Source organism: Rhinopithecus roxellana, chromosome 5 (genome assembly GCF_007565055.1).
Source record: "Rhinopithecus roxellana isolate Shanxi Qingling chromosome 5, ASM756505v1, whole genome shotgun sequence".
NCBI lineage: Eukaryota > Metazoa > Chordata > Mammalia > Primates > Cercopithecidae > Rhinopithecus > Rhinopithecus roxellana.
The window spans coordinates 33,287,907-33,299,379 of record NC_044553.1 but is presented as its reverse complement, the minus strand read 5'-3'; positions in this window follow the sequence as shown (position 1 = coordinate 33,299,379).

The following is an 11,473-nucleotide window of genomic DNA, read 5'->3' as shown; positions in this document are numbered from 1 at the left end:
GAGTAAGCTGTCTGAAGTTATCCCACCACTCACCAGCATGCCATTCTGTCTCTCTTTCATTTTTGATACATTCTATCATTATGTTTTCAAGATCACTAACCTAACCTTCTGCAGTGGGTAATCTGATAATCTCAGTATCTTATTTCTAGAAATTGTATTTAGATCTTTTTAAAAACATTTATATCTCTGCTTAATATGCTAAACCTTTATCCTCTTGACCATTTAAATGCCTTTACTACTAATTCTATTATGTGTGTCATTTCTGGGTCTGTTTTATTAATTTTTTCTTCATTATGAATTGTAATTTCTTATTTGTATTCCCGTTAATTTTTAATTAAATGACACACATTATGAATTTTACTTTTTGAGTACTGTATCTTTTAATTCCTATAAATATTCTTAAACTTTATTACGGGATACAGTTAAATTACTTGGAATTATTTATTTTCCTTTCCAATCTTGCCTTTTAAGCTTTGTTTTGCTGTAACTAGAGCTTAAATACTGTGTTCAATGCCTCGAGAATTATGAGATTTTTCTTTCTGACTATGAGGCATGTGAAATATTCCTGACCTTATGCAAGCTGCAAGGATTTTTTCCTTCTGCTTGTCTGATACAGCTTTGTTCTTGGCCTCAAGTAGTTCCCTCACATACATGTGATGAGCACTACTCAACTAATGACTGAACAGGTGCCCTCTGCAGACTGATGGAACTCTTTCCATGTATCTATTTTCTCTTCCTTACCCTGTCTTTTTAAAGTATAACTACTTTGGCCTCCTAGGAACCCCAGCTTCATTTTCTTATTCAGGAACACTATTGGGTTCTGTGTATATTTTTCTTAAGTTGCAGCCTGGAAACTCTCTCCAAGAAGTAAGTCAAGGATAATTTTAGGACTGAAACTATTTGTTTCTGCTCTCAGTAGCCATTATCCTGGCTGCTTAACATCCAATGGGTAAATGTGGTCCCTTTTATTCCACTTTTGCCCAACACATTTCTCTATCTCTTTATTCATAAAGTAAGGGTCAGGCTGTTATAAAATCTATCTCATTTTTTAATGTTCTACAGCCTGGTAATGGATACATCAGAACTTGGCTTGGAGAGATATTTTCCCATCTCACCTTCTTTAGAATCCTACCACTACTCTCTGACATGGACAATTAATCTATTCCCCATCTCATTTAAATAACCAGCCAAAAGCAGTTCTGAGATAAGAACTGCCTCATAGCCCTGCCGTACTACCTCTACTTTTCTCCCAACATTCTAACATTCCAACAAGAGACTGTCCATGGGGTCCTCTCGTATAAGAATTCTAGCACTTTCTCCTCCACCTTGTGTGGGAAACCTTCCTTAGTCCTGGGTAAGCCACCTGGATGATGTGTGATTTCTTTTTAAAGATGTAAACCAATTAGTTCAACCATTGTGAAAAGCAGTATTATGATTCCTCAAAGAGCTAAAAGCAGAGCTGTCACTCGACCCAGCAATCCCATTACTGAGTATCTACCCAGAAAAATATAAATCATTATACCATAAAGACAGATGCGCACAGTATGCATTGCAGCACTATTCACAATAGCAAAGACATGGAATCAACCTGCATGGCCATCAGCGACAGAATGGATAAAGAAAATGTGGTACATATACACCACAGAATACTATAGAGCCATAAAAGAGAACAAGATGATGTCTTTTGCAGGAATCTGAATGGAGCCGGAGGCTATTATCCTTAGCAAACTAACAAAGGAACAGAAAACCAAATGCTGCACGTTCTCACTTATAAGTGGGGGCAAAATGATTAGAACTTACAAACTCAAAGAAGGAAACAACAGACACTGGGGTCTACTTGATGGGGGAGGGTGGGAGGAGGGAGAGGAGCAGAAAAGATAACTAATTGGTACTGGGCTTAATACTGGAGTGATGAAATAATCTGTAAAACCCCCGTGACACAAGTTTACCTATGTAACAAACCTTCACGTGTACCCTCTAATCTAAAAGTTAAAAAATAAACAAATAAAGTTGTACAGCCAGTGCCAGTAGATTATCCATTGATCTTGGGTGTAGAGCGTTACCAAGGGAAATGTAATCTGTTAACATCTCTCTTACATGAGCTGCTTGGAAAACAGTGAAGTGAATGTAAAGAGATTTTTTGCAATTGTGTGAATAGCCTTATTTGATCTATGTAGTGATGTGATTAACAAGTGCTGCTTTACGACTAGGTGGCTACTTTCGTTTTCCTTAGCATTCATTAACATAAAGAGAGGCTGAAACCTAAAGGACAGCATGTCTTTTCACTTCAAGAATGACGTCCAAACAAAATACATAGATTTTACCCTTGAGTCTTATTTCATGTGATATCATGAAAAAATTAACACCCAGACTTAGAAAAATGTTGTAAACAAAGGAGCTATCTTTTAATTTTTCTATTTTAAAAAGAAGATAAATACGGAAGAAATTAGAGAAAAAGATTAAGGATGAGCAAGCTTCACTCTAGAGGAGTCATAAGCCTCACAGGTTGTCATTATGCAGGGTTTCAGAACATTTTGGGGTCCAGGTAATCATGTCATTGCTAGATTTGTACAGTCCACAATTTTCCCAAAAGAGAATGCTTGTCTCCTCATTTGCTTCAACTATTTTCAAATAGGCATATCCTCAGTGCTAATAAAGATACATTTCCGATTTTAGAAGTTCCTATTTGGATTTGAACCTGGATCCTACTGTCCAAGTTTCACCTACACTTAACACTTTGCTTTCTAGGAGAGAAAATGCTATCTGATTTCATGACTTAACTATATGCTCTTTGGAAACAGCTACCTTTCCTCATCTACATCTTTCTGCTTGCAGTGCCTACCAAGTCCTTTGCACATAGCTGAATTATTAGTATCCAGATGATTTTATTATGTCAAGTTGGAAATTACTTGACTTTAGTTTCAATTTCTGCTCGTTTTTAAATATATGTGTTTGTGTTTTAATAGCAAAGTAGCATGTCTGTGTGTGTGTATATATATATGTGTGTACTCGATAAACAGATGAAGAGTGTGTCATATATCTTCAATTTGATCCTATAGATTCACTTTCTACCCATCTCCAAAATGTTCTCCACCTGGTAACTGCCTGTTTGGGTTACATTACCAGGTTCCTCCTACGCCCCTCTGACTTCTATGTGGGTTTGTCTAATGGGGCACATCAGCAGGAGATAGGAGAAAGGTTCCAGGCACCCACATGTGGAAAACTGAGGTAAAAATTGTGTATGTGAGGGAGGAGAGTACGTCCTATGGGTGCTATGAGGAAGAAGAAAACCCTTTACAGATATTCTCTAAAATGCCCTACTTCACTAGGTATTACTGCAATATGTTGTGAAAATTTCAAAGCTAGTAACAGAGAGACTGTCTGCCTGAAGCCTGCATCAGGATACATGTAAGACAGACCAGTCAAGCAAGGGAAAAGTGACAATTTTCCATCTATTCTGGGTATCCCACCATGATGAGCTTAAGTTCCAGGAAGGAAACTGAAGGAGACTCTTTTACGAAGTTTTGTTGGAGGGGTTTAATAAACTTGTTAAAGAAGCACTATCCAACATTAAATATACTATCCAAAGACTTTCTCAAAACTAATCTGTGTCATAATTGCATACTGTGGAAACATTTATTTTCATTGTCAATCAATTAAAAAATTTATTTCTTAGGTTACCTTTAGAGATCTCAAAATAAAAAGATTCTTGTGAACCCAGCAGAGTATATGTAACAACATGGAACAATAACATTAAGAAAACAACTCAGAAAAAAAGCTGCATGAAAACTAACCTAAATTAATTCAAGTATTCTCTAAGACATATAAAAATATGGGAGAGGAGCAGGGGTAATCAGAAACAGAAGTTTTGTGATGATGGTAACAAGGAGCACAGGCGAAGGTCTTATGACTTGGTGGAGGACCCTTAATCCCTGAGATCCATGAGTCTGGATTAGGGGCAAAGGACTGGCCTAGAGATGCCCTGCATCATTTCTTGCTGTGGAAAACCAGAGAAAATGTGGATACCAGATACAAGTATCTGGAGAACCACCTCATCAGGAAAAAGACACACACACACGGGAGGAAACAGCCATAGACAATTGTAACTGGGCATTCCCCATGGCTCTCATTTTAGACAGGACCAATTATGACAATCTAGTTTACTCTCTAATAGCAGTGATGAATGCCAACTTGAAATAGTTGTTAATGGCTACCTGGAAGAGGAACTTGATATCAGAAAGCCTGTCCAGGCCAGTGGGAAGAGTGTCATTCTGGATTAGGGACACCTGCCAAGAATAAAAAGCAGGTCTTTGGTGGTGTTTTCCCTTGATAAACATGATATAGTATTTCAATATATTAACTGCCAGGGAAAGGGGAAGGATTTCATTTAAATGTGTGGATATGTCATCACTTTGCTCTTGAAATGCATTCAGATAAGGTAGAGTTTTTGATAAACCTCTCCAAGCAGTGGCTCTTCTACTGCAGTCCCTGTCCCACCAGGAGCTCTCTCTGTGCCCACCTAGTAGGCATCTTCGCTCTTACATATTGTTCCTTTCCCAGACTTGTGGTTTTATTTGACACCTAAATGGAATGAAAGAGGTAAAAGGAAGAGAAGGTGACTGCGAGGATGAGAAAGGAAGAAAGAAGGTGTGCAATACACATGTATATAAGATAAATGCATTCACATAATATCTCATTTTATTATTTCCACTGTATTTATGCAGTATTATAGTGTTTTTCAAAAATGACAAAATTAAATATCAGATAACTTATCATTCCCAAGATCAACAGGTTGATAAATGAGAACTCAGGGACTAGAACTCATTTGTTGTGTTATTTTCCTCTATGATTCCACAGCCAACATTTTTTCTCCTTTATTATATTGCCACATTTTTTACATTCAATATGACCTCCTCCTCTTTCTTTTTCACTCCTCATTTCACCCAAGCTCCACTTTTGCAAATTAAGGTGATGTGAGAAAATGTTGGGCAAGCTTCAGATTGGAAGTAACACTGATACGGTTTGGCCCTGTGCCCCCAGCCAAATCTCATCTTGAATTATACTTCTGTAATTCCCATGTGTTGTGGGAGGGACCCAGTGGGAGATAATTGAATCCTGGGGGCAGTTACCCGCATACTGTTCTCATGGTAGTGAATAAATCTCACAAAATCTGATGGTTTTATAAGGGGTTTCCACTTTTGCTTCTCTCTCATTTTCTCTTGCGTCTGCTATGTAAGAAGTGCTGTTTGCCTTCTGCCATGATTGTGAGGCCTCCCCAGCATGTGGAACTGTGAATCCATTAAACCTATTTTTCTTCCCAGTCTCAGGTAGGTCTTTATCAGCAGCATGAAAATAGACTAATACAAAGACTTAGCTTGTAATTCAAGGGTGTACTATCTTAGTCCTTTATCCTTTCACCCTGATGGGAACCATTAATGTTCAGATTCCATGCAAGCATGTCTGAAGTATTGCAAAGCAGTATGAACAGACATTACATTGACATCCAACCAGATTCAATAATTAATAAAAATGGGGGCTCTATTAATAAAGGCAGAACATTTAAAATGGGAAAAAGAGTAAGTTCTACCTTCTTCCCTACAGGTCTGGCCAGGCCTGAAAATGATGTTGTGTTAAGAATCTCTCTTTAAGATGAAAACAGACAAATTAGCATCTAGTGAAAAATGACCAGGTGAGTTAAGACTTGGAAGCCATGTTATATATGAGAAAAATAATATAATAATAATAATATACAGCCTGGGGATTTTTAAGCTATAAGAGAGATGTCATGAAAATTAAAAATAAGTATCTTAAAGTATGTAAAAGGGACTAATGTGGGGGGAGAGGGAATCGACTTGTTATATTAAACCAAAGGGTATACCATGAAATAATGGGGTGAGGACACAAACATACTAAGGTGTCTGAGAAATTTAGGATCCTTCCTTAAGTAGAGAGCTCCCTGTCCCCACAGACGGTCAAGTAGAGACAGAACTAACATTCAACCATTCTATTGCAGAAGGGAATTTAAGCATCAGAAGGTAGTTGCACTAGATAACCTGTAGATGTTTCTTTCAACACTGAGCTTCTCGGGCTCTTTACGGTCCTTACTACCTTTATGATATGTTGTTGCAGGAATTCTTCCCAGCATAGGGTTGGAAAAATCACTTATTTATATCCACTGCCAATTACTTAGGAGCATCCTGCACACAGTACTTGCCCAATAATTGTTTTTTTTTTTTTTTTAAGTCAAAATGCTAAAGTTCCCTGCATGAGGTGCAAATGTTCTATATAGAATACAGTACATAAACTTTCAGGGGAAAAAATCACTTAGTTACATGGCAGCAGAATGAGCTCTCCAATGGGACTCTCTCCAGCTGAGTTGTGACCACCTGCCAGTCATAGGTGATAATGTGCTATTATTCACAAAAAGACCACAAACCTAGTGAGTTTCTCAGCATGCCAAGAACCTGGTAAATTAGTTCTGAATATTGAGGACTTGCATTTCCTTCATTTGCCTATCACTTAAACCTTCTTCTGTCACACTGTAAAACTAGGAGAAAAAATACACTTTCTCCAGTATCTCAGTTCCCACTGGGCTGAGATCAGAGAGAAAAGTGAATAGCAAGGTGAGGGGAAATGATGCTTAAGACAGAAATCTGAATGTAGCAGGAGAAGGAAAAACCAGTTCATCCCAATTTAAACATTTCTTTAACGTATAATTTCCTTCTTTTTACTTGCAGGCAGTTTTCTGAAGGTGCATATTTAGCTTCCAGGGTAAATGTAAAGCTTGAAGCTGCAGTTCTGCACTGAAGCTACTGTTATTGTGGCATAAATTAAATAAGGGAAAATGGAGATTGATTTGTTTTTCTCCTGGAATAAGACCCCAGTGCTCCTCCAAGGTTGTGTAAAAGGCTGAGGAATCTGCAGTACAAATACTTTAATTAGCTGACAGCATGTGGGACGAATTACATTTCATTTGTTTAAGATGCTTGTATAATAAAGGATTTGTTCCATTTTTTACACTGTAATGGATGGATAGAGGAGGGGGATATCTTAGAAATTTGTTCATTTAAAGCAGTAATTGCAATATTGTACTGTAAAGTGGAATATGACATGAAGAATGCGTAGAGAAAGGGTGTAGGAGCCTTCAGATTCTGCGGATTCTCTGTACCTTTGCCCTTCTGCCTGGTTATGAAGCTCACATCTCACCATCTAACAGCTCGAGAACTTCTGGCCCCACCTTTGGCCCTCGCCATCTTTTGCCGGCAAGAATGTAACAGCCTCTTAATTGGTCTCTCTGCCTTAGGTTTTATGTTTCTATGTCCATCATCCTTCCTTCAGTCTATAGGCAGAGTGTTCCATCAATAATGATAATAAGACTGGGCTCTTCCCTATTTAAAAACTATTCAGTACTACCCTATATGATAAACTCCAGGATCTTTCATGTGGACTTGAAATGCCCCATCTGGATCTCCAGCCTCAGCCCACGTCACTCCTTTTCTTGCACATTAGGCGTCATTGGCACCTAACTACCGGAAATCAGATGAAATAATATTCTTTTTCTCTGAATTTGTCATGCCATCCAACCTCCTTCCATGTGCCCTCCTGCCTCCTGTGTGGACAAGCTGCACTTCAACAATGCCTCCATATGACCCTGTAAGTACTCTACCAAAGTATTTCTACCATGGCATGAAAAGTGTACATTCATGTGTTCACTCCCCATTAGATGGTGAGTTCCTTGAGGACAGCTTTCAATATATAATCATCCTCATGTTCCTAGTCGGTAGTACAGGATAGAACAGGTGTTTATTAAATGCTTATTCAATGAGTACATGAAAATATATTCTTTCTATTACTTCAACAGGATTACAGTAAAAGTAATGTTTTACCAAATACTCAAGTGAGGCAGGTGTCAACAAGTCACATAATAAAATGTGGCAAATGTTTGCAAGATAAAATGCCACTAAGAATTAAATTGCTGAGTAAGAGACTTGGGTACTAATTATCCAATATAATCACATGTGCTTAACATTTCACTTAATTGTAGCTATCATCCAAAATGCTTCTTTGCCCTACCTAGATGCTGGTTTAGAGAAACTGGCCATTTATCTATGAATATTCGAGGAGAAGGAAGGTGCCTTGCACTACCAGATCTGACTCCAGCTCCTAGCCTCACAAACACCATCAGGCTAGACACAGCCTGGAGATCATGTCAAAACGGAGATTCTGAGTCCATAGTTCTGGTGCATTATTTGGGACTTTGTGAATCAAGCAAACTCCCTGGTAATGCTGATGTTGATGCTGCTGGTCCTCGGATTTTACTTGCAGTGGCAAGGATTGCAAGCACTTTAACTTCATGCAGTGTTAAGTTGGCTTTCAGGGAACTGAACACCGAAGTATCTATTGCTGTGCATATAACTATACTGAAAGTTTCTTTCATCCTATGTGAGCATCTAAGTGGATTTAAGTTAATTTGTGAACTCATTATTTGATGATCAAGTGTTTTTTAATGATTAAACTAAATTCTAAATATTTCAGGCAGGGTTTTTTTCCTCATAAAAATTTGGAAATTTTCATTTTGTTATTTTATTTTTATTGTTTTATGTTACATTATTTCGTGTTGTCATTTTTGGCACCAAGCCAAGCTTCCTGACCTGTGAGCCACAGAAGAGGCCTCCCTAGACTTAAAATTTTTGTCATGTAGACCAACCACCAAAAACCAGTCCTGGCAATGTTTTGAGAAAAGTCACATTCAATATAGAAACATAAGAGGAAATGACCAAAAAATAATAATATGCAAGACAATTAAAAAATTCAAAAAGATTTTTTAAAAACTTTGAAAAACCTAAACCAGATATAGATCAATCAAAAGAAAAAAAATTACTGAAAAAGTCTAAGAAGCAAGTAAAATCGAAATGTTGTTTAGAAGGTCGGTGCTTTAAGAGAAAAAAATACTCAAAATTAAATATGTGAGGACAGAGGCCCCCCAAAAATCAAAACAAATTGAGTAAGCTAACCTTCAACTTTCTTGTTTTAACTTTTATTTTATGTTCAGGGGTACATGTGCATGTTTGTTACATAGGTAAACTTGTGTTACAGGGGTTTGTTGTACAGATTATTTCATCATCCAGGTATTAAACCATTAGTTATTTTTCTGATCTTCTCCCTCCTCCCACCTTCCACTCTTCAGTAGGCCCCAATTTCTGTATTTCCCCTCTCTGTGTCCATGTGTTCTCATCATTTAGCTTCCACTTGTGAGAACATGCAGTATTTGGTTTTCTGTTCCTGCAATAGTTCACTTACGATAATGGCCTCCAGCTCCACACACATTCCTGAAAAGGAAATGATCTCTTTCTTTTTTATGGCTGCATAATATTCCATGGTGTATATGTACCACATTTTCTTTATCCAGTCTACCACTGATGGGCATTTAGGTTGCTTCTATGTCTTTGCTGTAATGTAATGTAATGAATAGTGCTGTAATGAACATACACGTGCCTGTGTCTTTATAATAGAACAATTTATATTCTGTTGGGTATACACTTAGTAATGGGATTGCTGGGTCAAATGGCAGTTCTGTTTTTAGGTCTTTGAGGAAAGGCCACCCTGTTTTCCACAATGGTTGAACTCATTTACACTCCCACCAATAGTGTATAAGAATTCCTTTTTCTCCACCGCCTTGCCAACACTTTTTTTTTCTTTCTTTCTTTCTTTTTTTTTTTTTTTTTTTTGACTGTTTAACAGCCATTTGATTAGGGTGAGATGGTATCTCATTGCAGTTGTGATTTGCATTTCTCTAATGAACAGTGATGTTAAGTTTTTTTCATGATTGTTGGCTGCATAAATCTTTTTTTTTTTCTTTTGAAAAGTGTTTATCTCCTTTGCCTACTTTTTTGGTAACCCTCAACTTTCATAGATTTTAGAAACATAGAAAATATTCCTGCACAATAGAAAAATAATCACAGTGGCTGCACATGTTGCATGACTATCATCAGGCACAGAAGCTTTTTAAAGTACATTATGTATCTTATCTTACTTAGTTCTCTTGACAACCTCATGGGGTAGGTACTATTACTAAGGCCAGGTGACTAGAAAGAAATAAAATTAAAATGCTATTCAAGTTTTTAAAACCTCAAAGGAGTAAGAATCACGTTTTTCTTTAAATGGTCCTTTCTGGAATTCTGTAATGAAAATAAGAATCATTCATTTTAATAACATTTATTGAGCCAATAACCAGAAAGCACATTAATAAGGATATTACATGTATTATTTAATTTTCATAGCAAACCTATGAGTTACAAATTACTATTATTTTTATTTTACTGATGAGGGAACTCAGGTTTAGAGAGGTCGAGTACCTGTCCACTCAAACAGTAAGACACAGAACCAAGACTCAACGTCCTCCTTATGTCAGTTAGGTTGTTTACAGTTTTATAATATATTTTTAAAGGCTATATTCTTTAAAAAATAGTGTACATCCTTTAAAAATTCGTGCATATCCTGGTGTGCATAAGTTTCCTTAGGTAAATAGCGATAAGAGGTACTGACAGAGCAGAGGAAATACCCATGTTCAACTTCACTATGAAATGCCAATCTGCATTCCACAGAAGTGTTACAATTTATACCCTCATCAAAAGTAAACGCGAGTTTCTGTGGCTCCACATTCTTGCCAGCACCTCATACATTCTAATAGTTTAATTTTCTCTAATTTTGTAGTTTTAATTTTCTTTCCCCTGGTTAATGAGATTTAATATCTTTCAAATATTAATAGAACATTTTTGTTTTGTCATCTTTGAGGTTTGTGCTCATTGATTTTTTTTTTCATTTTTCTATTGGGTTTTTTTTTTTTTTGAGTGACAGAAGTATCTAGATACACTACACACTAATCCTTTGCTGTTTACATGTATTGCAAATATCTCCTCCAAGTTTGTAGCATTTTTTATTCACTCTGTTTATGGTATCTTTTAGGAAAGAGAAATCATTGGCTATTTTCCTTTATGCTTTGTGCTTTTTGTATCTATTTAAAGAAATATTTCTCTACTAAAAGGTCCATCAGTCACAAGGTTTTCTTCTAAACATATTATAATTTTCCCTTTTATCTTCCTGAATTTGGTTTGCTTGTGGATGTGAAGTAGAGATCTGTGATATATATTTTCAGAGCCCCATCCATGCTCCTTAGGCCCTCCCAAATCTCTCCCAGAGCTCACCCAGGGCTTTAGGGAAGAAGAGTTCTACTTTTGGTTTTCTACCTTAGGCATTTGATTGAGGGTATTCTCTGGCTACTGAAGCAGGCTTGGCCCATACACAGAACTGTCTAAAAAAGGACCAAAATCCCAAGAGCAACTTCAGCCTAAGAAAGAAAAGTATCCCAACTTCTTCATATGTATAAAGTTCCCCACAATCACAACCTCCTTCACCACAATGATAACCAACTTTTAACATGCATTTCTTCACCCCTGAATGAGACGATTGGAAG